Source organism: Ranitomeya imitator, chromosome 1, assembly GCF_032444005.1.
Source record: "Ranitomeya imitator isolate aRanImi1 chromosome 1, aRanImi1.pri, whole genome shotgun sequence".
Classification (NCBI taxonomy): Eukaryota; Metazoa; Chordata; class Amphibia; order Anura; family Dendrobatidae; genus Ranitomeya; species Ranitomeya imitator.
Genome location: NC_091282.1, coordinates 832,269,938 through 832,296,786, shown reverse-complemented (window position 1 = coordinate 832,296,786; position 26,849 = coordinate 832,269,938). Strand labels below are relative to the sequence as shown.

Below are 26,849 nucleotides of genomic sequence, written 5' to 3'. Positions count from 1 at the left end.
GCTTTCTATGGCCCACTATTTGAGAGAGAGAGATGGCACACCCAGGAGTCAAGACTGGCACACAAGCAGAAAGGCCAATATTAATCTCCCACTGATTTTTTTTTATTTTTTCAGGGAGAATTTAGAAACCAAATAAAAAAAAAATAGGCTTTCTATGGCCCACTATTTGAGAGACAGAGATGGCACACCCAGGAGTCAAGACTGGCACACAAGCAGAAAGGCCAATATTAATCTCCCACTGATTTTTTTTTATTTTTTCAGGGAGAATTTAGAAACCAAATAAAAAAAAAAGGCTTTCTAAGGCCCACTATTTGAGAGACAGAGATGGCACACCCAGGAGTCAAGACTGGCACACAAGCAGAAAGGCCAATATTAATCTCCCACTGATTTTTTTTATTTTTTCAGGGAGAATTTAGAAACCAAATAAAAAAAATAGACTTTCTATGGCCCACTATTTGAGAGACAGAGATGGCACACCCAGGAGTCAGGAATGGCACACAAGCAGAAAGGCCAATATTAATCTCCGACTGATTTTTTTTTATTTTTACAGGGAGACTTTAGAAACCAAATTTTAAAAAATGATTTTTTCAGGGAGAATTTAGAAACAAAAAAAAAAAAATAGGCTTTCTATGGCCCACTATTTGAGAGAGAGAGATGGCACACCCAGGAGTCAAGACTGGCACACAAGCAGAAAGGCCAATATTAATCTCCCACTGATTTTTTTTTTAAATTTTTAGGGAGAATTTAGAAACCAAATAAAAAAAAAATAGGCTTTCTATGGCCCACTATTTGAGAGACAGAGATGGCACACCCAGGAGTCAAGACTGGCACACAAGCAGAAAGGCCAATATTAATCTCCCACTGATTTTTTTTTTTATTTTTTCAGGGAGAATTTAGAAACCAAATAAAAAAAAAATAGGCTTTCCATGGCGCACTATTTGAGAGACAGAGATGGCACACCCAGGAGTCAGGAATGGCACACAAGCAGAAAGGCCAATATTAATCTCCCACAGATTTTTTTTTATTTTTACAGGGAGACTTTAGAAACCAAATTAAAAAAATGATTTTTTCAGGGAGAATTTAGAAACCAAATTTAAAAAAAATGATTTTTTCAGGGAGAATTTAGAAACCAAATAAAAAAAAAATAGGCTTTCTATGGCCCACTATTTGAGAGAGAGAGATGGCACACCCAGGAGTCAAGACTGGCACACAAGCAGAAAGGCCAATATTAATCTCTCACAGATTTTTTTTTATTTTTTCAGGGAGAATTTAGAAACCAAATAAAAAAAAATAGGCTTTCTATGGCCCACTATTTGAGAGAGAGAGATGGCACACCCAGGAGTCAAGACTGGCACACAAGCAGAAAGGCCAATATTAATCTCCGACTGATTTTTTTTTATTTTTACAGGGAGACTTTAGAAACCAAATTTAAAAAAATGATTTTTTCAGGGAGAATTTAGAAACCAAATAAAAAAAAAATGATTTTTTCAGGGAGAATTTAGAAACCAAATAAAAAAAAAATAGGCTTTCTATGGCGCACTATTTGAGAGACAGAGATGGCACACCCAGGAGTCAAGACTGGCACACAAGCAGAAAGGCCAATATTAATCTCCCACAGATTTTTTTTTATTTTTACAGGGAGACTTTAGAAACCAAATAAAAAAAATGATTTTTTCAGGGAGAATTTAGAAACCAAATTAAAAAAAATGATTTTTTCAGGGAGAATTTAGAAACCAAATTAAAAAAAATAGGCTTTCTATGGCCCACTATTTGAGAGAGAGTGATGGCACACCCAGGAGTCAAGACTGGCACACAAGCAGAAAGGCCAATATTAATCTCCCACTGATTTTTTTTTTAATTTTTTCAGGGAGAATTTAGAAACCAAATAAAAAAAAAATAGGCTTTCTATGGCCCACTATGTGAGAGACAGAGATGGCACACCCAGGAGTCAAGACTGGCACACAAGCAGAAAGGCCAATATTAATCTCCCACTGATTTTTTTTATTTTTACAGGGAGACTTTAGAAACCAAATTAAAAAAATGATTTTTTCAGGGAGAATTTAGAAACCAAATTAAAAAAAATGATTTTTTCAGGGAGAATTTAGAAACCAAATAAAAAAAAAAAATAGGCTTTCTATGGCACACTATTTGAGAGACAGAGATGGCACACCCAGGAGTCAGGAATGGCACACAAGCAGAAAGGCCAATATTAATCTCCCACTGATTTTTTTTGTTTTTTCAGGGAGAATTTAGAAACCAAATAAAAAAAAAAAATTGGCTTTCTATGGCCCACTATTTGAGAGAGAGATGGCACACCCAGGAGTCAGGAGTGGCACACAAGCAGAAAGGCCAATATTAATCTCCCACTGATTTTTTTTTTATTTTTACAGGGAGACTTTAGAAACCAAATTAAAAAAATGATTTTTTCAGGGAGAATTTAGAAACCAAATAAAAAAAAAATGATTTTTTCAGGGAGAATTTAGAAACCAAATTAAAAAAAATAGGCTTTCTATGGCCCACTATTTGAGAGAGAGATGGCACACCCAGGAGTCAGGAATGGCACACAAGCAGAAAGGCCAATATTAATCTCCCACTGATTTTTTTTGTTTTTTCAGGGAGAATTTAGAAACCAAATAAAAAAAAAAAATTGGCTTTCTATGGCCCACTATTTGAGAGAGATGGCACACCCAGGAGTCAGGAGTGGCACACAAGCAGAAAGGCCAATATTAATCTCCCACTGATTTTTTTTTTATTTTTCCAGGGAGAATTTAGAAACCAAATAAAAAATAAATAGGCTTTCTATGGCCCACTATTTGAGAGAGAGATGGCACACTCAGGACTGGCACACAAGCCCAAAGGCCAATATTAATCTCCCACTGTTTTTTTTTATCAGGGAGAATTTATAAACCTCACAAAAAAAAACTGAAAAATAAAAAGGCTTTCTATGGCCCACTATGTGAGAGAGATGGCACACACAGGGATGGCACTCTAGCAGAAATGCCAATCTTAATCTCCCACAACTTATTTTTTTAGGGAGAATTTAAAAAAAAACAAAAACAGGGACTGTCCTACAATTACTATCTCCCTGCAGTAATCTCAGCCAGGTATGGCAGGCAGCAATAAGGAGTGGACTGATGCACAAATGAAATAAAAAGTGTGGACAAACAAGATAGCTGTGCAGAAAGGAAGGAACAACAGGATTTGTGCTTTGAAAAAAGCAGTTGGTTTGCACAGCGGCGTACACACAGCAATGCAGCTAACAGGGAGCCTTCTAGGGCAGCCCAATGAGCTACAGCGCTGAGGGGGAAAAAAAAAGTAGCTTCCACTGTCCCTGCAAACAAAAGGTGGTGTTGGACAGTGGAAATCGCTACAGCACAAGCGGTTTGGTGGTTAATGGACCCTGCCTAACGCTATCCCTGCTTCTGACGAAGCGGCAGCAACCTCTCCTTAGGCTCAGATCAGCAGCAGTAAGATGGCGGTCGGCGGGAACGCCCCTTTATAGCCCCTGTGACGCCGCAGACAGCAAGCCAATCACTGCAATGCCCTTCTCTAAGATGGTGGGGACCAGGACCTATGTCATCACGCTGCCCACACTCTGCGTCCACCTTCATTGGCTGAGAAATGGCGCTTTTCGCGTCATTGAAACGCGACTTTGGCGCGAAAGTCGCGTACCACATGGCCGACCCCACACAGGGGTCGGGTCGGGTTTCATGAAACCCGACTTTGCCAAAAGTCGGCGACTTTTGAAAATGAACGATCCGTTTCACTCAACCCTAATCGTAATCCGAACCGAACATTGAAATATTCGCTCATCTCTAGTGGATAGTCATTTCTTAAGCTTTCACACATGAGCCGGGGTTACCACACAGGCACCCTAGTCATTAGATGTAATTCATTGCAAACATTATTTATTGCCCACTGAGGTCTCACAATTAGGTCTACTTTTACAACCCAGTTGAGCCAGTCTCATGTATTGATTTATTGCTGTGAACTGGAGCTCTACATTATGATTCTTGCTTGTCCTATCTTTTAAATAATCTCTATTTCACTGTGTTTGAATTATTTGTCATTTGACCTTGACCTTTCTTGTTTGCTTTGAGTTATTGCTTAGTAAATTTGATTTCCATTTTGGTCAGGAATCCCAGCCACATTCACAAATCCTAATGGTGAGATGGAACAGCACATAGTTTCTCTATTGCTTTGTTAGATTAACTTTCCGCACATTATCTTCTCATTTAATTGGAATATTTAGAAAATATAGAGTGCTTAGATCCTGATTATATGGATAACCAAAGAGGATTTCCTTGATTCATGTGTAGTAGAGTCACTAAAGCCCTGTCTCATTCTTTAATATCAGGCTTAATCCACAACATAAAATAAAGAAATTACATATTACTCAGTCTTCACAATGTAGCACGGATTAGTTATGCAACATTTACTAAAAGGAGCAATTTCAGTCAATACTAACCAAGCAAATAAAATGCCAAAGCAGAAAGAACATGAGAAAGTTTTGACAATGCACAGAAAAACAACCGTACAATATTGAGCAATACAAATAATAATTTACTACATGGTTGAACACGGTTTTTGAAAATTACGTCCCTCAAGACGAGATAGGTGAACTCATGTAATTTCTCACATATCACACTTCTTGGACACTTATAGAAACAGCACCAGAGGCCTAAGAATTAAGGGACTAGAGGGTATCAATGTGACCATTAGGGGTGGAAATGTTACAACCCAATTACTGAGATGTGAATCCAAATGGATGTACAAGCTACGAAGCCTCACACCAGTTGGACTGAATGAAGAGCTTCTGTTTACTGGCTATTACAAGCAACTTTAACATCATTCTCTTTTTTGGGGGGGATTTTGTGGTTTAAGGGACTCAGCCTATAGGAAAATATGTCAAACCCCCCCTTTTTTTCTCTCTGATTGGTACCCAATATAGGAAACTAGTCTTCTTTCTGCCATTCTAGACATTACCTTGGTGATCGTATCTTGTTAAATCTTTCCTCGCGCCGTTGCTATACATGTTTGGGGTACAATTAAACAAAAGGCACTTCATGATATACCCTAGTTATGTTTTTTATGTCATATTGATAGGCAATTATTACAGGCAGAAGTGCTCTCTCATTCTAAACGGTTGGTGCGTTGATAGATTCAAACTGATTCGTACCCGATGTAGGGCTCGCAGAGGGGCCTGTTATGATCCGGTGGTTAGGACAAATAATGGACCTGATAGTTACTGATAATAAGGACGAGCTCTGGGACGTGGGAACTCTGCTGACCGCAATCCCTAAACCTATCAAAACACACTAGAAATAGCCGTGGATTGCTCCTAACGCTCCCTATGCAACTCGGCACAGCCTGAGAAACTAGCTAGCCCTGAAGATAGAAAAATAAGCCTACCTTGCCTCAGAGAAATTCCCCAAAGGAAAAGGCAGCCCCCCACATATAATGACTGTGAGTAAAGATGAAAATACAAACACAGAGATGAAATAGATTTAGCAAAGTGAGGCCCGACTTACTGAACAGACCCAGGATAGAAAAGGTTACTTTGCGGTCAGCACAAAAACCTACAAAAGACCACGCAGAGAGTGCAGGGAAAAATACCTTCCGCACCGACTCACGGTGCGGGAGGCGCCCCTCTGCGTCCCAGAGCTTCCAGCAAGCAAGGCAATATTGACAAAAGCAAGCTGGACAGAAAAAATAGCAAACAAGCAAAATAGCACAGAGTAACTTAGCTCCTGCTGGAGCAACAGGAACTCAGAACGATCCAGGAGTGAACTAGAGCCATAGTACAACATTGACAGCTGGCATGGGGCAAAGATCTAAGTGGAGTTAAATAGAGCAGCCCACTAACGAATTAGCCTCGTCACCTGTGGAAGGAAACTCAGAAACACCCACAGGCACCAGAGAAAGTCCATGGACAGAACCAGCCGAAGTACCATTCATGACCACAGGAGGGAGCCTGACAACATAATTCACAACAGGGGCCCATTCTACAAGCTTCAATTGATTTTGAAAACTAATTTAGGTTGTCTGGTTCCTATTACATCTGTACTTAAAAAACATATTGATTTAGGGGATATAAAAAACATCCCCGATGGTGATGATATTCCCCTCTCTTTGGAGGGTTAAAAATTGCTGGTTTCAAACCACTTTTGGTGGACCTTTGGTCAAACCTATGTCCTTTTTGATACATATTTTAATATTGCTAAATGCGGTTAGGATTATTGAAGGGCTATGTGCCTTAATTCTGGATGGGTCTTGCGCTTTGAGGGGCTTTTGCCCTTGGGGACGCATGTACTGTCGTCAGACTTTATTCACTTTTCGGGTGTGCGGACTTGAATTTGTATGTGCGGTGATGGGTGATCTACGGCGCATGTGCAATAGGTGGAACGCTGTTCTATCTTCATGGCGACCCCTGCCCTTGCACGGTGATATTCTCGCACACTTTAAATGACATGAAAAGGGATATCTGTACTTTTACGCCACAATAAGCCCATTACTTTGAGGAGTGCTATGTATTTCTGTTAATATATCTGCCCATCTAACTCGGTAGTTAGTAGTAATTCGTTGCATATTTAGCCTCTGATGATGTCTAAGTTGCCGCGCTTGCGCAATAGAGTCGACGCCGTCTTATTTCTATGGTGGTCGCTGCTCATGCGCACTATATAACCGCCTGGTTAACTGCGTTTTCTCAGCAGTAATTCGTTGCTAATTCAGCCTCTGATGGTGTCCAAGTTGCCGCTCTTGTGCAATAGAGTCAACACCGTCTCATCTCTATGGTGATCTCTGCTCATGCGCATTAGCTACTTTCAGTATTTAATAAGGATAATGTGTTAGCGTTCTGCTCCGGCGTGACTCGTGCTGCAGCTGCATTGAATTCTTTAATCTGTGAGTGTATAAATACTTTATTGTTTGTCAGTTAACCACACTACTTTGCCCCTGATGAAGTCACTGAGGTGACGACACGTGTTGGGTGGGTTACATGGGAGCTGGTTCCTGATTCTTGTCAGCTAAATGCACGGTGTGAACATGTCCATTAGGTGCTTATGTTAAATGTTTTGGGAAATGTCCTGCTTATTTATATACTATGCCTGTATTGTTATGGCATTAATTATTCCCTGTGTATTTGATACATTTATTACCTCCACTTAGGCTGCTACAGAGGTTGCACTGTGCACTTTCTGGATCTATATTGGGTACCAATCTGCAATATAAGGATTGCTATATTCTCTCCTTAGTATAACTTGGATTTAACCAATGTGACGTTGTTTATTATACTGCTTAGGAGGAAATGTGATAATGGACTGGACCCATTTCTTCTATTCTTCTTCCCCGTATTTTTTATTGGGTATCTTGGGTATATCTTGTTATTTGTGGTTTTAAATGTTTTTAAACTTTGAGAGTTGTGTGGTCAAAAGACATTGAATAAATAAAATTTGTTAATTTTTCATGTTGATCCCTGCATATGTGCACGGCTCTTTTGCCTCTTTGTATAGTGTATACATCTATATTTACAGTGTTTGTGTGTGTACATATAGCCATTTTTTGTGTTTATATATCAATGTCAGTGTTTGTTTATATTACCGTGTGTATGTGTGTCTATATATATATGTATATATATATATAATCATATATATCAGTGCATCCGTGTGTATTTTTTTCTAGAAACGCTAAACTTGCTTTAATAATTTGTTGCCTATTCTGTAGCAAATTGTATTATATATTGGGCACTTTTTTTTATAGGGGCAGGGCCACTAACAGCAATTCGAATCGACTGTGACATTTATGTCTCTACTTATATTCACCTGTTATTTTTTATTTATTTTTCAGCTGCTTCACACATTTCCCCCACAGCACACCAAGGACGTAATAATCTTCTGGGGGGATGTTTACATATTGAAATATATTTTTATTTTCATCTTATTTTCCTTGTAATAGGAGCTAGTATAATATCTCCTGTTACAAGGGTACTGCAGTTTTCTGGTTGCAAAGCAGAGCTGTCTGGGTGTCCTACGACCTAATAGCTCCTGTTCCCTTACTATACACATTGATCACATAACCACTAGGTATGGAGGAGGAAGCACTGTCAGTGCTTCCTAATACTGTGTACATTGCACATCTTTCGTGCTGTGTATACAGCGATGGAGAAGTCACAGACTATAATAAACCATCTGTGCCTTCTCTCTGAGGATTTTCGCTGCTGAAGCTATGCGATTGCATGTTGCTATGCTCATATGCAGTGATGTTTTAGAACATCACTGCAGAGTAGCAGAAGCATCGCTCAGACATTTAAAGTCCAGAAGCAGTAAAGAACTAGCTTTTAAAAAAGTCCTAGACGTGATAATACGTCCCTCGCAGAGCCCTAATCTCAACAACATGGAGCCTGTCTTGTCCTGGATTACTTTACAGACTTTTTTCCACACCTGACATCTCCTGAAAATACTATGACAGAAAACATATGGAATTTTTAGACATTCAAATTCATATTGCCGATGACGATCTGATAGAGACAAATGTCTTTAGAAAAGATACAGCAGTCAAGATACTGCTCTACTGTAGCTCTGCCCACAATCCATCCACTATGCGAGCAATTCCAGTTCTATAGAATAAAACACATAACAATGAAAATTGTATGTATAATAATAGAGGAAAAACTAGCAACTGCAAATCTAAACTTAGAGTAGCATAGCTTTAAATAAACAACAGAAAACTACAGGTGTGTACAGGTGAACACATCACAGCACTGATAAGCTAAATTAAGCCCTAACTATAAGTACAACAAATAGAGCACATCATGTCACAAAGGAATACAACAAGATAATGGAATCATAAATTGCTGATACCTTGGGGCATGATGAGACAATAAAGATAGTATTCCAGGAGAGACACAAGGAAGGGGTGCACAAGCTCCTCGACGCATGTTTCACCTCACTGGGCTTCATCAGGAGACATAGCTAACATTAACATGAGTGCATTATTTATGTATAGATAAAAGGGTGTAACCAATTAGTGTATCCCCTTGTAAGGCCAGAAAAACCACTGATGACAGCTAGGAGAAATACAAATCTTGGGGATCATTTGGTCAAGAGTCATTATGTAGCTGAACAAAAAAAAATGTTAAGCTTCAAGGGACCAAAATGAGGATTGCGTTTCTTGTAAAAAATATATCTAGGTCTGCCTCATTTCATATCCTCTGAAGGTATGGAGGAGTTTGAGATTAGGACATTCATTTCTTGTAGTGCAACCCAGGTAATTTACCATGCGACGTGTACCTGTGGTAAAATTTACAGTGCACTGACCTCACATGAACTGCGCATCTGCACAAGAGAACACATCAGAAACATTTTAGCAGCAAAGGAGACAACATATACTGCATCAATTAAAATACTACCCAAACACGTTAAACACTCTTTTATACAGTGCCTTGCGAAAGTATTCGGCCCCCTATAACTTTTTAACCTTTTCCCACATATCATGCTTCAAACATAAAGATACCAAATGTACATTTTTGTTGAATAATCAACAACAAGTGGAACACATTTGCAAAGTTGTACGAAATGTATTGGTTATTTTAAATTTTTATGGAAATTCAAAAACTGAAAAGTGGGGCGTGCAATATCATTCGGCCCCTTTAACTTAATACTTTGTTGTGCCACCTTTTGCTGCGATTACAGCTGCAAGTCGCTTGGGGTATGTCTCTATCAGTTTTGTACATCGAGAGACTGAAATTCTTGCCCATTCTTCCTTGGCAAACAGCTCGAGCTCAGTGAGGTTTGATGGAGATCGTTTGTGAACAGCAGTTTTCAGCTCTTTCCACACATTCTTGATTGGATTAAGGTCTGGACTTTGACTTGGCCATTCTAAAGGTACCGTCACACTAGACGATATCGCTAGCAATCCGTGACGTTGCAGCGTCCTGGCTAGCGATATCGTCCAGTGTGACAGGCAGCAGCGATCAGGCCCCTGCTGTGCTGTCGCTGGTCGGGGAAGAAAGTCCAGAACTTTATTTCGTCGCTGGACTCCCCGCAGACATCGCTGAATCGGCGTGTGTGACACCGATTCAGCGATGTCTTCACTGGTAACCAGGGTAAACATCGGGTAACTAAGCGCAGGGCCGCGCTTAGTAACCCGATGTTTACCCTGGTTACCATCCTAAAAGTAAAAAAAACAAACACTACATACTTACCTAACGCTGTCTGTCCTCTAGCGCTGTGCTCTGCACTCCTGCTGTACTGGCTGTGAGCGTCGGTCAGCCGGAAAGCAGAGCGGTGACGTCACCGCTCTGCTTTCCGGCCGCTGTGCTCACAGCCAGTACAGAAGGAGTGCAGAGCACAGCGCTGGAGGACAGACGGCTGTAGGTAAGTATGTAGTGTTTGTTTTTTTTACTTTTAGGATGGTAACCAGGGTAAACATCGGGTTACTAAGCGCGGCCCTGCGCTTAGTTACCCGATGTTTACCCTGGTTACCGGCATCGTTGGTCGCTGGAGAGCGGTCTGTGTGACAGCTCTCCAGCGACCAAACAGCGACGCTGCAGCGATCCGGATTGTTGTCGGTATCGCTGCAGCGTCGCTAAGTGTGACGGTACCTTAACACCTGGATACGTTTATTTGTGAACCATTCCATTGCAGATTTCGCTTTATGTTTGGGATCATTGTCTTGTTGGAAGACAAATCTCCGTCCCAGTCTCAGGTCTTTTGCAGATTCCAACAGGTTTTCTTCAAGAATGGTCCTGTATTTGGCTCCATCCATCTTCCCATCAATTTTAACCATCTTCCCTGTCCAACGAAAATGTGAACATTCCTGGTTGGGTCTCCATCTGCTGGATTGGGTGTAGTAGAAGACTGGCATCAAATGAGAAATTGGATGCCAAAGATGTACATAACCTATAAAATAGGCTCAAAACAATTTCAAACTCAGATCTCGGCAGCTGTATCACGTTTGTAAAAAAAAATAAAATAAATTTATTTTAATGTGCAACAGCCCTGCACACAGAACAATTTCAACACCACTAAATGAAAAGGTTGGATATAGCGAGCTTTATCACGTTGATCAACATAAAAAAAATAAATATTTTAATGTGTCTGAGGTCTGCAGACCTCACAAAATGGCAACGTGGGATACGGAGGGCTGTATTACATTCAGCAACAGACAAAAATAAAAAATTTTTTAATGCGCATTAGGTCTGCAGACAGGTTCATATCACTGCCACAATATGACAATGGGGGATATGGTGGGCTGTATCACATTCAGCAACAGAAAAAATGTAGCAGGCTGTTTCACATTTAGAAACAGAAAAAAATATAATTTTTTTTAATGCGCCTTAGGTCTGCAGGCAGTTTCATATTACCACAGCACAAAATGACAAGGTGAAATACAGCAGGCTGTTTCACATTTAGCTAGTGAAAAAATATTATTTAGAATGCTGTACACATGCATGGAGCACAATAGAAGCAGTGTACAACACACTTGTAGGACATGTACCCTGCTGGCTTTGCCTGTGGCCAAAAAACAGTGCCAGCGTCAGGAGCAGCCTCTCTGCACTGTGCAGTGTCAAGATGGTGCTAAAACAAGATGTCCACTCTTTATATGGAGAGGGGCATGTGATTTCAGCAGCCAATGACACAAGGTATTGTGTCAGGACAATGTGGGAATTTCATGCACCCTGATTGGCTAGCTGCAATGTGCACACATAATGTTAGGGGGAAAAATGACTGTTTCCAAGAATGCTGCACCTTTGAGCTCTGCAAACCCCCTCCGCTTATCAAACACTGGCCAAGAGCTCATGATACATCACCATTATCATTGCTAAAGTGCTGAAAATACTTTTGTGACAATGCATTTTCCCGCACTTTTACCAAATGTTACCGATTTTTCTGGATTTTATAAAATTTTGCTGGTGTTTCCAATCACGAATTTGAATATGCCATCTTCGTTCAAAATTTATGCATGGCGATCATTTTCCGAACAAATTCGCACATCATTAGTCAGGTCCCCTACTGTATGACATTAAGCACAGAAGAATTTTTTGGTGGCCTCTGGATAAGGCCTCTATAACACACTAGATGCTACAAAGTAATTGAATGAATGTGATATGTCCCCTACTGTATGACACTAGGAACAGAACTATTTTTTAGTGGCCTCTGGATAATACCTTTATAACATGCTAGATGCTACTAACTATTTGAATGTGAGATGTCCAGTACTATATGACACTAGGAACAGAATCATTTTTTGGTGGTCTCTGGATCAGGCCTCTATAACACACCAGATGCTACAAACTATTTGAAAATCAGGTCCCCTATTGTATGACACTAGGACCAGAACAATGTTTTGGTGGCCTCTGGATCATGCCTCTATAACACACTAGATGCTACAAACTATTTGAATGTGAGATGTTCCCTAATGTATGACACTAGGAACAGGAGAATTTTTGGTGGCTTCTAGATCAGGCCTCTATAACAAATTAGATGTTACAAACTATTTGAAAGTCAGGTCCGCTACTGTATGACATTTAGAAACAGAAAAACTTTTTTGGTTATGTGCGTGAGAGCTGCAGACAACTTAATTTCAACCCCAAAAAATGAGAAGTTTGATACGACGGGCTGTCTAACCTTTTGCAACTGAAAAATTATAATTTTTTTAATGTGCCTTAGGTCTCCAGCAGTTTCATATCCCCACAGCACAAAATGACAAGGTGGGATACAGCAGGCTGTTTCACATTTAGCTAATGAAAAAATATTATTTAAAATGCTATACTCATGCATGGAGCACAATAGAAGCAGTGCACAACACACTTGTAGGACATGTGCCCTGCTGACTTTGTCTGTGGCCTAAACAAAAATGCTCAAAGGTAAATTTAACAGCCACACTGGGCACTAGTTAAGGTACCGTCACACTTAGCGACGCTGCAGCGATACCGACAACGATCCGGATCGCTGCAGCGTCACTGTTTGGTCGCTGGAGAGCTGTCACACAGACAGCTCTCCAGCGACCAACGATCCCGAGGTCCCCGGTAACCAGGGTAAACATCGGGTAACTAAGCGCAGGGCCACGCTTAGTAACCCGATGTTTACCCTGGTTACCATCCTAAAAAGTAAAAAAACAAACGCTACATACTTACCTACCGCTGTCTGTCCTCGGCGCTCTGCTTCTCTGGTCTGGCTGTGAGCTCCGGGCAGCCAGAAAGCAGAGCGGTGACGTCACCGCTCTGCTTTCCGGCTGACCGACGCTCACAGCCAGAGCAGGAGGAGAGCAGAGCACAGCGCTGGAGGACAGACGGCTGTAGGTAAGTATGTAGTGTTTGTTTTTTTACTTTTAGGATGGTAACCAGGGTAAACATCGGGTTACTAAGCGCGGCCCTGCGCTTAGTTACCCGATGTTTACCCTGGTTACCAGCAAAGACATCGCTGAATCGGTGTCACACACGCCGATTCAGCGATGTCTACGGGGAGTCCAGCGACGAAATAAAGTTCTGGACTTTCTTCCCCGACCAGCGATCTCCCAGCAGGGGCCTGATCGCTGCTGCCTGTCACACTGGACGATATCGCTAGCGAGGACGCTGCAACGTCACGGATCGCTAGCGATATCGTCTAGTGTGACGGTACCTTTAGCTACACTATCTGACTGATATACAACCACCTGGCTAACTAGCTAAAATCTTGCTGCTAGCAGTGCCAGTGTCAAGAGCAGCCTCTTTGTTCTGTTACAGTGTCAAAATGGCACTAAAACAAGATGTCCGCTCTTTATATGGAGAGGCACATGTGATTTTAGCAGCCAGTGCCACAAGCCATGCTGTCAGGACCTTTTGGATGTTTCCTACATCCTAGTCGCAATGTGCACAAATAAAGTTAGGAAAAAAATGGCTGTTAATAAGAATGCTGCACCTCTGAGCTCTGCAAACCCCTTTCCCCTCATCAAACACGTGCCAAACGCTCATGATACACTACCATTAACGTTGTTAAAGCGCTGAAATTTGTGGCAACACAAATATTTTCCCTTACTTTTTACCGAATGTTCCCGATTTCTCCTGATTCTATAAAATTTTGCTCATGTTTCCGATCATGAATCCAAATGTGCCATATTCGTGCCGAATTTATGTTTGGCGATCGTTTTCCGAACAGATTCGCTCATCACTACTGTTCACATATCCAGTAATCATTAGTTAGACTGGATACAAGAGTAATCTATTAAATAGTCATCAGCTATTCTTTCATTTGAAAAGGATCAATTTTTTGCTTAATGGATCAGTTTCAAACGGACCAAAAGGAAAGAGGGGGGGCTGTATGGGGCGCAGCTAAAAGGAGGCCCCCACATGACTGCGTTGCCATGGGAGCAGTGCAGTAGGTTTTCTTTTAAAAAATAAAGGTGTTATTGAGTAAAGGAGCCCGGGGATTGGAAGAGTAGGATTTGGGGTGGGGATTTATGCAAAAAGGGAGGTGGGGGCTTGGGAAAGTGCGGGAAAAGGGGAGATCAGTTACCTTAGACGGGCGAAGTGAGTGGACCTGCTGCCACATCCCTCTCACCATGTCTTCTGTGGACAGCCTGGTAGCTCAGCTTCGTCGGGAGGCCAGTTCCAGGAGGGCCGGATGGCTGGAGGAGCAGCTCACAGGGCTGCTCGGAGGCAGTGGGAGCCAGGACAGCGGGAGCCGGGGCAGCAGAACCAGGCGGTCTAGGCCGCCAGACAGGCTGTCCCCCAACACTACACCGCGCGGCAGGCGCAGGCCGCGGAGCCCCTACAGGGACCCTGCGGGGGCTGGGGGACGCGGCCGATCCACCTTGCCCGCCCCCTCCCCCGGCAGGAATCCACCTGGCGGCCCTGCCGGCGCGAGGCGGCGCGGTGCTGGGCGAGCGGTGCAGACGCGGCAGGACGCCGGCGCTGCACAGGATGTCAGGGCCGCACTTCCGGTGCGGCCTAGCAGAGGGCGCGGCGGCGCCACAGCACCGATAGCAGCAGCTTCTACCCGCCGGGGAGCACCTCCCGCGGTGGCGGCAACACGAGCAGGGGGACGGGGAAGGAGCCCAGCGGCGGCGGCAGCATCCACCAGGCAGGAGCCGGGGAGTATCGCGGCGGGCGCAATTGCGGCGGGGGCACCCGGATCCCATCCCCCCAGTGCACCTGGCTCTGCGACAGGACGGCAGAGCAGACTATCGGGCAGGACAGCGGCGGCATCACGGCAAGGAGCGGGTCGCGGTCGGGCCGCAGGAGCGGCGTCCAGAGGAGACAGTCCAGCGGCTGGAGGCAGAGGAATCACGGAGCCGGACAGATCCAGATCCAGCAGGAGGTCGAGGGACCGGTCGCCTTCGCCAGTCTCGGTCCCCCCTGGTGACGTGGAGGCCAGGGGTGCGGGCCTGGGGCAGATGAGCGGCAGCGATGATTCCGGGAACGAACATCGCGACGAAATGGACCAGCAGGATTCAGGAAGCACGGCTGGTGGGGACACAGCACCTGCGCAGCCACGTGAGTACATGTCCAGTCTTTCCCCAGTGCCGGGTGTTTCGGGTGTGGTGGAGCGGGGTGGGGGCTGTAATGAGGTCCCGGGGGTCAGAGAACTTCTAGCGGGTATATCGCAGATTTTGCGTAGATTGGATGGGGGCGGGGGTAGCTCAGTTGCTAACAGTGTGGGATCGTCGCCCGCTGGTGCCTGGGTGTCAGTTGCCGGGGGCGTAGCAGGGGGTTCGAACGAGATTGCGAGCTCGGGTAGCGGGACACCTGTTTCTGTGGCGGGGGTGTCGGTGTCGGTACAAACGGAAACGGGAAAAGGTGATACCGTTAAGTTAGACGACAGGGCAAAAGGCGAGGTATATGTGTGTTTTGAGGGTCCGCTGGGGGCCCATTTGAAGAAAGAAGTCAAGGAAAAGATTTGGAAAGATGAGTACGTAGAGATTTTCTCTCTCCTTCCTTTAGAAAAATTTAACTTGGATAAAGGAAAGAAAGACGACAGCAAAAAGGAAGAGGAAGAAAAGAGGCGTTGGCGCCTTATTCCTCAGACGTTCGTTAACTGGCAGCAGGCCTTTGCCATTCTAGCGAGTGTTATAGGGGAGAAATTCCCCGAGAATTGCTCGGGCCTGTTTTGTTATTTGGATGCTATTGGTGAAGCGCATCGTACCTACGGGGGCCAGGCTTGGCTGAGATACGATGAACAGTTCAGGCAGCGAAAAGCAGTGAGGCCGGAGATAAGGTGGGACCAAAAAGACATCGGGTTGTGGCTGAAGGTGATGGCTCCGGTGCGTTATGGGCAGTCCTTTCAGGGGGGAGGGGGGGATAGCAGTCAGCAGTCAGGACAAAGTGGAGGACACGGGTCTCAGGGTTCAAAGGAAAAATCTGGGACATGCTGGCAGTTTAATGAGGGCCAGTGCAAGTATGGCACCACTTGTAAATTTAAACACGTGTGCTCCCATTGCAACGGGGCCTCTCACGGAGCCGCTAAGTGTTTCAAGAAATCACGTGGTAAGCCATCAGTGGGTGGCGGTCAAGGGGGTGACTCCGGTGAGGGTTCAAAAGATGGCCCCCTATCTAAGTAGATACCCGGATGTTAAAAAGGCGGAGGTTATTAGGGACGGTTTTCTTGAGGGGTTTAAGATCCCTCACCCGATGCATGTTGTTCCTTTTTCTACAAAAAATTTGAGATCAGCTGGCTTGCATGCGGAGGTGGTTTCGGCTAAATTGGCAAAAGAGGTTGAGCTGGGAAGAATGGCGGGGCCTTTTAGTTCGTTGCCCATGGCGGGTGTAATTGTTTCCCCGCTTGGGGTGGTGCCCAAGAAGGAGCCGAACAAGTTCCGGCTAATTCAGCATCTTTCATATCCCAAAGGATCCTCGGTTAATGACGGGATTGCGGAGGAGTTGTGCTCCGTTGTTTACACATCGTTTGATGCGGCTGTTCGGTGGGTGCGAATGTACGGGCCTGGAGCATTGCTGGCAAAAACGGACATCGAGTCGGCATTTAGGCTCTTGCCGGTGCACCCGCAGAGCATTCCTTTGTTAGGTTGTTGGTGGGAGGGTGGTTTTTACTTGGATAGGTGTTTGCCTATGGGATGTTCTATTTCCTGTGCATTGTTTGAGACTTTCAGTACCTTTTTAGAGTGGGTAGTGAGAGATGTATCGGCCGTTCCTTCTGTCATTCACTATTTGGATGATTTTTTGTTTGTTGGTCCACCGGATTCAGCAGTGTGCTGTCATTTACTTGGGACCATGGAATGGGTGGCCGGACAGTTTGGTGTTCCTTTGGCACAGGGAAAAACGGAGGGCCCCTGCACGGTCTTGAGTTTCTTAGGGATTCTCATTGATTCTGAGAAAATGGAGTGTAGGTTGCCTGATGATAAGTTGGAGTTGCTTAAGCGAGAGGTGAGTCGGATTGGAAAATTGCGGAAGACTTCATTGAAGGAGTTGCAGTCGCTGCTGGGCCGCCTGAATTTTGCTTGTCGTATTATGCCGATGGGCAGGATATTTTGCCGCAGATTGTCCAGGGCGACGGCTGGAGTTCGGTCGGCTCATCATTTTATTCGTTTGGGTAGAGAGCATAAGGAGGACCTTCTTGTTTGGCAACGTTTTTTGGAAGGCTATAATGGCAGGTCGCTTATTCAGCAGGAGGATCTGAATGCTTTTGATTGCGAGATCTACACAGACGCAGCAGGTGGAGTTGGTTATGGGGCCTACTGTGGAGGAAAATGGAGCGTCGGGGTGTGGCCAGAGGATTGGCGAAAGAAGGGGCTCACCAAGAATTTGGCATTGTTGGAGTTGTTCCCGATTGTGGTGTCAGTGTTTGTTTGGGGTGACAGCTTTCGTGATCGGCGAGTACGTTTCCATTGCGATAACTCGAGCGTGGTGGCCGTGATTAACAGCTTATCTTCTTCTTCCCCTCCAGTAATTAGGTTGGTCAGGGAGTTGGTACTGAGATGCTTGGAGTTGAATGCATGGATTACGGCGGTGCACGTGCCAGGAGTTCAGAACAATATAGCTGATGCTTTGTCTCGTTTGCAGTGGGACCGATTCCGGGATTTGGCTCCAGATTCGGAGGCGGCAGGAGCAGCATGTCCTTTGCATCTGTGGCAGGTGGTTACGGAAGGGGAGGCCGATTGATCCAAGCCTCGGTGTCAAACAGGACATGGTCAGATTATGCGGCGTCATGGGCCATGTGGGAAAGTTGGTTGTTTCAATGCGGCTCGGCTGAGTCAGATAGCGACAGGGCAATGGCGTTATTGGCACTGGTAGGTAAGGTCGTGGAGTGGGGTTGGTCCGTGTCTAGGTTAAACAAGTTTATAGCAGGTTTGGCTTTTGGTTTTCAGTTGCAAGGATTGAGGGACGTCACAAAGGACTTTGTTATACGGCAGGCGTTGAAAGGTTTTCGTAAGGGTAATTCGACTTTTGATAAGCGCAGGCCCATTTATTTTGGGTTGTTGCAGCGGTTAGGGGAGGCCTTGGGCGTAATTTGTTCATCTCAGTTTGAGGTGGTACTGTTTCAATTGGCCTTTTCTCTAGCGTTTTTTGGTGCTTTGCGTCTGGGTGAATTGGTTTCCCCGAGCAAGGACAGGTCAGGTGGTCTTTTGGCGGAAGATGTGGTTTTTTGGGAAGGGGGAGTTGCCTTTTGGATAAGGCGTTCAAAGACGGATCAGCTAGGTAGGGGAAAGAAAGTAGTGCTAGGAAGGGTGGCGGGTAGCGGGATGTGTCCGCAACGCTGCTTAGAGGCATATTGGAATTTGTCATCAGTCAGGTCAGGCCCTCTGTTGCAACACCAAGAGGGGGATTTCTTGTCACGTTTCCAGTTTGTAGCCATTTTGAAGAAGGGCTTGGGTTTGCTGGGTGTTAACCCGGAAAATTTCGGCTCGCATTCTTTTAGGATTGGGGCCGCATCTGAGGCCGATGGTTTGGGCCTTGGGCCGGAGGTGATCAAGAAAATAGGCAGATGGAGTTCTAATCGTTACCTGTCTTATGTGCGGCATTAAATCAACAATGCGGGGTGAAGAGGGACGTCTTTGCGGATTGTTAATTATGGTTGTGTTTTTCAGGTCGTACCCCTCTTTTGGCGTGGATTGTCGGACACTCTTTCGTTTATTGGGGCGCCCTCCGGGCCGATGCGCGCGCGAATGGTAGGCAACTGGGTTTCGGCCGAGAGGCAGTGATCATCCGTTGGATGGGGACTCGTGGTATGTCGTGGCGTAGTTTTTTGCCGGAATTCTCCCGCGCCGCCCGTCTGGATCGCCCTCCGGATATTTTAGTGGTTCACTTGGGGGGTAATGATTTGGGGGCAAAACCCGTGAGGGAACTCATTCGGGATATCCGTTATGACTTGTTGAGGCTGTGGGTATCTTTTCCCGGTATGCTGACTGTGTGGTCAGACATTGTGCCGCGGAAGACGTGGCGGGAGGCCCGTTCCCATAAAGGGATTAACAGAGCCAGGGTAAAATTGAACAGGATGGTGGCGAGTTTTGTGTCCCGGAATGGGGGTATTGCCGTGAGGCATTTCGAGCTGGAGGCCGGGGTCGGTAATTTTTGGAGGGATGATGGAGTGCATCTTAACGAGATCGGGATGGATTTATGGGCGCTCGGTCTACAGGAAGGAGTTGAAAGAGCTTTGGCGGTGGTGGGGCACTCACGAGCCTGAGGTGGTCAGGGCTGTTCGTGTGTGGCGGGGGGTGGGGTTCTTGGAGTTGGTGATGATGCTGATAGGGTTGATCTGGCTTTTGGTACGGGCTCTGGACGGGGTGTTTACCTCGGGAGCTTTGTGGTTGGTTTGCCCGAAATGGGTTACATGGTGCCCTCGAGCTGGTGGTTACGGCTGAGGGTAAATACGTGTTTTTTGTAAAAATTTTGGGTAGGCTCTCTGCCTATTATGAGCCAGATTTTTTAGCTCCAAGAGCCCCCCCCTCGAGGTTTTATATATTTACTGTTTACATGTTGTTATTTATGTATTTGTTTGTTAATAAAATGGCCGCTGTGGCCAAATTATCCAAAAAGAAATTAACGTGGTGGTGTGTTTTCCTGGGTAATAGATGGAGGGGTTAAGAGGGGCAAGGTAGTTGGGGGTGGGGGATGCTTTACGGAAAGGATCCTTTATTGGCCATACGCGGTCAAGAGGGGGGGCTGTATGGGGCGCAGCTAAAAGGAGGCCCCCACATGACTGCGTTGCCATGGGAGCAGTGCAGTAGGTTTTCTTTTAAAAAATAAAGGTGTTATTGAGTAAAGGAGCCCGGGGATTGGAAGAGTAGGATTTGGGGTGGGGATTTATGCAAAAAGGGAGGTGGGGGCTTGGGAAAGTGCGGGAAAAGGGGAGATCAGTTACCTTAGACGGGCGAAGTGAGTCCCTCCCACCCTCCCTGTTTTAGCGGTTCTATGAGGCAACGTAGCTTTAGGCAAGATCGGCGAGTTCGTCAATTCTTAAGGTAAAAAAAAAAAAAAAAAAAAAAGGGGTCTTTTGAATTATATTTCTTTTCTGTTGATTTATTGAAGGCAAGCATTCTGTATTATTGTCACAGTGGCGTTGGCGGGGGGTGGGGTTCTTGGAGTTGGTGATGATGCTGATAGGGTTGATCTGGCTTTTGGTACGGGCTCTGGACGGGGTGTTTACCTCGGGAGCTTTGTGGTTGGTTTGCCCGAAATGGGTTACATGGTGCCCTCGAGCTGGTGGTTACGGCTGAGGGTAAATACGTGTTTTTTGTAAAAATTTTGGGTAGGCTCTCTGCCTATTATGAGCCAGATTTTTTAGCTCCAAGAGCCCCCCCCTCGAGGTTTTATATATTTACTGTTTACATGTTGTTATTTATGTATTTGTTTGTTAATAAAATGGCCGCTGTGGCCAAATTATCCAAAAAGAAATTAACGTGGTGGTGTGTTTTCCTGGGTAATAGATGGAGGGGTTAAGAGGGGCAAGGTAGTTGGGGGTGGGGGATGCTTTACGGAAAGGATCCTTTATTGGCCATACGCGGTCATGGCTGTTTAACAGATACGTCTTCCCTAGACTTAAATGTTAAAAAAATGGATCCAATTGAAATCAGATTTCTGTAGCCGGGCAAAAAAGTTGTATCTGCACAATTTTTTTGTCAACTGATTACTACTGCTGGATCAGTTCTAACTGATGACTACAAGACATGTGACAATAGCGGACCCCAGTATTTGAGAGGAGCATATTTAATGAAATATCTGATGCGCTTAAATTGCTCTGCTCAGGGGAGCTCATATTTCTTGATAAATTGTTTGAGTGATGTGAAACGTTCTAAGGAAACTAGACATTTAACTATCCATCAGCTTGAATCAAATTTAACTCATGTATTTATGATCCCCTTTATGGCAAACCTTTCACATTTTTCTGTTTCACCCTTTCACTTTAATACTACTAATTGAACATTTTTGTCACAAAAAAATATTATGTGGCATACACTATGACCAGAATAGCCTGGACTGCTTTCTGTCAGCACTTTAACAGCCTCTTATATTTCGCTACATGGGTAGATTCTAGAAATGAATGAATGTTCCAAAATTCATTTTGGGAAGATTCACTTCATTAATGTGGGATATTCGATTCATATCGAATACATTTAATGTGAAATGAGTTGGATAGTAAGAGGTTAAAAGAAATCCTTCCATCAAGGTCTCCTACTCACTTAGCCCTATGTCATCATGTTGCACAACACACACCATTAATGTGGGGCGTGACCTACCGGACAGCAGACTGCCTAGTGAATGGAAGGAAATAGAAGATAGAAGCATCAATCGAAGGATCGGTAGTGGCACGACACGAACAGGAAGGACCATGGAGAGATATGAGAGATGTTTTAGTCTCTTGCCAGTGTTTTATAATCCAGTAACATAGATTGACTCATTTGATTCCTTCCATTGAAACTCCTTATATTCTTATCCTACCATTGGGACTACACTCAAACTTTATCAAGGCTATGCCTCTAAGGGAAAATGCTCTTAGGAACTTTCTCCATTATACATCAATTCTGCTAAAATCCTTCATTCTTTTTTTCCTGGGGCTGAAACTTGGTAGCCTAAAGTTCAGAGTGTTGACTTTCCTTAAGCAGCATCAAGGCTTAGGGCTGTTTTTCTTTCTTAGATACCTTTAGATAGTCATACCTTCTGCTCTTTATTAGTCAGCATGAGGCCCATTTTGGATGCTTCGCAAACACCTTTTTGTGAAGAAACGCTTCTGCACATCTCTTGGAGCTGCAGTCGCTTACAATCTGTTTTTTTATACAAGTTTTCCCTTTACTTCCACATCCAATCCAGTTCTAGATTTGTTCTAGTGCAGCAAAATTTGTGTTAAGATTAAGAGATAAGAAACTTGTCTGTCATATGACTTACTGCGGATGCAACCAAGGCTCAAATCCTTATTAACTAAAGTCCACTAAGCCACATTTAATAGTTTACTAAATTACTACTAATAGAGAAAATTACCGTAACAAGTTTTCTCATCATCCTCAATGTTTTTTTGTGTTTTTTTTTCATTATTTTATAATACTCCTTAGTTTGTATTTAAATTTTCTTTATTGACTTGATTTGACATTGATTTATTTTTTCTCTCTCTTGTTCTTATATTTTTCTTATTAACTTTAGTGCCTGTCACTTTGATCGTGCATTTAATGTCCTTCTTGTCTTTCCATAAGAAGTGTACATTTGGAGGCTCTTTTCTGATATTTTGCAATTTATTATTATTTTGTTGCTGAATTTTTTCTTAGGTAATTTTTAATTTTTATTTTTAAATTACATTAAACTCGACCACCAGATTTGTCGAAATACAGATGAAGCAAATATCAAAGTTTTTCTAACCTCTATTTAGAAAGTGTACTTCAAAGAATGACACAAAAAGAGGAGAAAAAAGGTATACCTATAGGAGATGAGGCAATGGGTAAGACAATAGGTAAAAGGGAATGCAGAGAAGGGGTGATGAGAATAGACAGGGGGAGAATGAGAATGAGGAAAGGGGTGGCAGGAGGGGGAGTCACTGACTGAGGCATGCTGCAGCCCAATGATATGTTTGAGCAGCAAGGGAACAGCACAGAGTGATTGGGAGGAGGGACACACCGAGGAGACACTGGGACACACACTGAGTGTAGCTGTAGGAGGATGAGGAGGGAGAGAGACACAAGAAGGACACAAGCACAGTGAGTGTTGGATGTATTGCGGACCCACTAAATCAGATGCATGCATATGGGGTCAGGACTTGATGAGCACCGGGAGCTGCAGTGCAGGCTGGGGTGCAGTAAGGGAAACGTATTGGGCATCAATACTTGAATGATAACAGTGGTTTGCAGCGTAATATAGCGTAGCATCCACCGACGGAAAACATTCATCAATGGTACACTGCACACATTTTAACATAGAGAAAAAAAATAAGGCTACTATGTTATGTTCTTCAGCACAACCTTATGATCAGTAGATATCGTTGCCTATACACAACCTACAATTGGGGTCACGCGGTGTAGAGGAATGTGTGCCTGCTTCGCTGTAGATATATTCCCATCTTGCTAGCTTTGTTTTTTAAGAATGACTGCAATTGCTTTGCGTGTTCGGTGTAGACAGAAAAGACTTCAGGGCAAGTGTTTTTGTTCCTGCTACTATGCACCGAAAAGGCGAATATCACATCCTCCGGTGCAACAAACAACACATTCACCAAACCACTAGAACAAAACACATGTAGCCAAGCATAGACTATCAATCATGTAGACGTTTCATGATTTAAAAGCTACGAAAAGTATCGCACTGCAACCAGAACATCATACGCACCCTGCTAATAACAATGTATCATGCTCATAGGCAGTCAATACATTACATCACGCAGCCTCCTAATAACAGTGTTTCATGCCTCGTTTGATAATAAGGGCATATTATATGTCAAAGATAATAACAGGAGTAAATCACCCTCAATGGATTGTATGGAGGAATGGAACTAATGCTAGGTTTACACAAACGATTTTGACCCCAATCAGACTATTGTCCAGAAAATTCATTATCAAAACGGTTGCCTGAGCTGCCATTAACACACAGAAATATTTACAATGAGAAAAGTCATTACGGTTACAGCAGAATAAAATGCTTCTATTCCCCCTAATGAGATTTTCGTTTTCACTCACAGTCATGAAATAGGTCAATTATATTCCAAATGTATATTACCTTTGGTCATTTGAAGTGAAAATCTAGCAGCAATCTGCCTCCTAAGGACGCTTTGTGACAAGCTTTTGACTTTATATGTCATTTAAGTGACAAGCTTTTCGCTAAGTGTAAAGTCACATTATACACATTTCTTGCAAATTATTTGCTTCAATTCTTTATTGGAAACAAGTGTGAACTATTCGATATTATACATGAGCTGGAGACGCCATTGTGATTCTCCGGCACAGTGCATGCACAATTAGGCATAGCCAGGTCTTTGAAATATAAAAATGTGGTCTCTGTATAGTTTGAAAAAGTAATTATACAAAAAAATGACTTGGGAACAAATGCGAGGGCTGCTAATAATACAGTACGTGGAGCTCTAGTATAGCTTTCCTTGATCATTTATGACACACAGCATTTGGTAACCCACTGGCAAAACATTGTGCACAGCCAGGTTGTGTCAGCCGCATTGAAAATGCCAGCACAAGAGACTGACAGGTCTTACTTTTCTATACTGCTGAGAATCAATTTGTGCCTCATTGATGCTGTTAGGAAAATGTCTGCCACTTTCACGCTTGTTTTAATTATACCAGGAAACAGTTCTAGGTCTCATCTGATCTCTTGGATGTCCGTGGATGCCGCAAAATCTTCCATATGTACCATAAACGGCTAGGTTTACATCTGCAGCTCCTTTTTTTATCACAGTATCAGGAAACAAAAAATGATGGTATTCCCGATCAGACATATGATGGATACCAATGTTGCAGTAAGAACCATTGTCTATGGTGGGGTATGTCAGAGCTCTGTTAGGGTGTCTGCCATTTACCTTCCACAAAATAGTGATGAATGCTGTGATGATTTCTTCACGCAGAAGTAAAAGAATCAGTTCAGAGCCTCCTCTACAGATACGAACCTAACCATATGTAGGTGATTAGTGATGAGTGAACGTGCTTGGAAAAGGTGTTATCCGAGCATTCTCCTGTGCTAACCCAGTGTCTTCGGTGTCTTCGGCGAAACATATGTTTGAGTTCCCGCACCTGCATGTCTCACTGCTGTTCGACATCCGCAACACGTGCAGTGATTGCCTAATATGTTCAAATCCCCACGCCTGCATCTCTTGTGACTGTTCAACAGCCACAACACATGCAGGGATTGCCTAACAAACAGGCAGTACCTACATGTGTTGCACTTGCAACTGTTGAACAGCCGTGAGGGACTCAAACATTCGGTTAGCACACTAGCATGCTGGGATAACACCTTATCCGAGCACATTTGTTCATCACTACAGGTAATATATATACTATACATACAGTATATATATATATATATATATATACAGTGGGGCAAAAAAGTATTTAGTCAGTCAGCAATAGTGCAAGTTCCACCACTTAAAAAGATGAGAGGCGTCTGTAATTTACATCATAGGTAGACCTCAACTATGGGAGACAAACTGAGAAAAAAAAATCCAGAAAATCACATTGTCTGTTTTTTTAACATTTTTTTTGCATATTATGGTGGAAAATAAGTATTTGGTCACAAACAAAATTTCATCTCAATACTTTGTAATATATCCTTTGTTGGCAATGACAGAGGTCAAACGTTTTCTGTAAGTCTTCACAAGGTTGCCACACACTGTTGTTGGTATGTTGGCCCATTCCTCCATGCAGATCTCCTCTAGAGCAGTGATGTTTTTGGCTTTTCGCTTGGCAACACAGACTTTCAACTCCCTCCAAAGGTTTTTTATAGAGTTGAGATCTGGAGACTGGCTAGGCCACTCCAGGACCTTGAAATGCTTCTTACGAAGCCACTCCTTCGTTGCCCTGGCGGTGTGCTTTGGATCATTGTCATGTTGAAAGACCCAGCCACGTTTCATCTTCAATGCCCTTGCTCATGGAAGGAGGTTTGCACTCAAAATCTCACGATACATGGCCCCATTCATTCTTTCATGTACCCGGATCAGTCGTCCTGGCCCCTTTGCAGAGAAACAGCCCCAAAGCATGATGTTTCCACCACCATGCTTTACAGTAGGTATGGTGTTTGATGGATGCAACTCAGTATTCTTTTTCCTCCAAACACAACAAGTTGTGTTTCTACCAAACAGTTCCAGTTTGGTTTCATCAGACCATAGGACATTCTCCCAAAACTCCTCTGGATCATCCAAATGCTCTCTAGCAAACTTCAGACGGGCCCGGACATGTACTGGCTTAAGCAGTGGGACACGTCTGGCACTGCAGGATCTGAGTCCATGGTGGTGTAGTGTGTTACTTATGGTAGGCCTTGTTACATTGGTCCCAGCTCTCTGCAGTTCATTCACTAGGTCCCCCCGCGTGGTTCTGGGATTTTTGCTCACCGTTCTTGTGATCATTCTGACCCCACGGGGTGGGATTTTGCGTGGAGCCCCAGATCGAGGGAGATTATCAGTGGTCTTGTATGTCTTCCATTTTCTAATTATTGCTCCCACTGTTGATTTCTTCACTCCAAGCTGGTTGGCTATTGCAGATTCAGTCTTCCCAGCCTGGTGCAGGGCTACAATTTTGTTTCTGGTGTCCTTTGACAGCTCTTTGGTCTTCACCATAGTGGAGTTTGGAGTCAGACTGTTTGAGGGTGGGCACAGGTGTCTTTTTATACTGATAACAAGTTTAAACAGGTGCCATTACTACAGGTAATGAGTGGAGGAAAGAGGAGACTCTTAAAGAAGAAGTTACAGGTCTGTGAGAGCCAGAAATCTTGATTGTTTGTTTCTGAC

At 43.8% G+C, this 26,849-nt stretch overlaps 1 protein-coding gene across 1 annotated transcript in view; it reads left to right on the top strand.

Annotated features, from left to right (window-relative positions):
• Positions 1–23,028: 23,028 nt before the first annotated feature.
• Positions 23,029–26,849, top strand: part of LINGO3 (leucine rich repeat and Ig domain containing 3) — an 83,772-nt gene continuing 79,951 nt past the window's right edge. The window contains exon 1 of the mRNA XM_069740613.1: positions 23,029–23,112. The gene's annotated coding sequence lies outside the window, so the exon portion shown is untranslated. The remainder of the gene's footprint in view (positions 23,113–26,849) is intronic.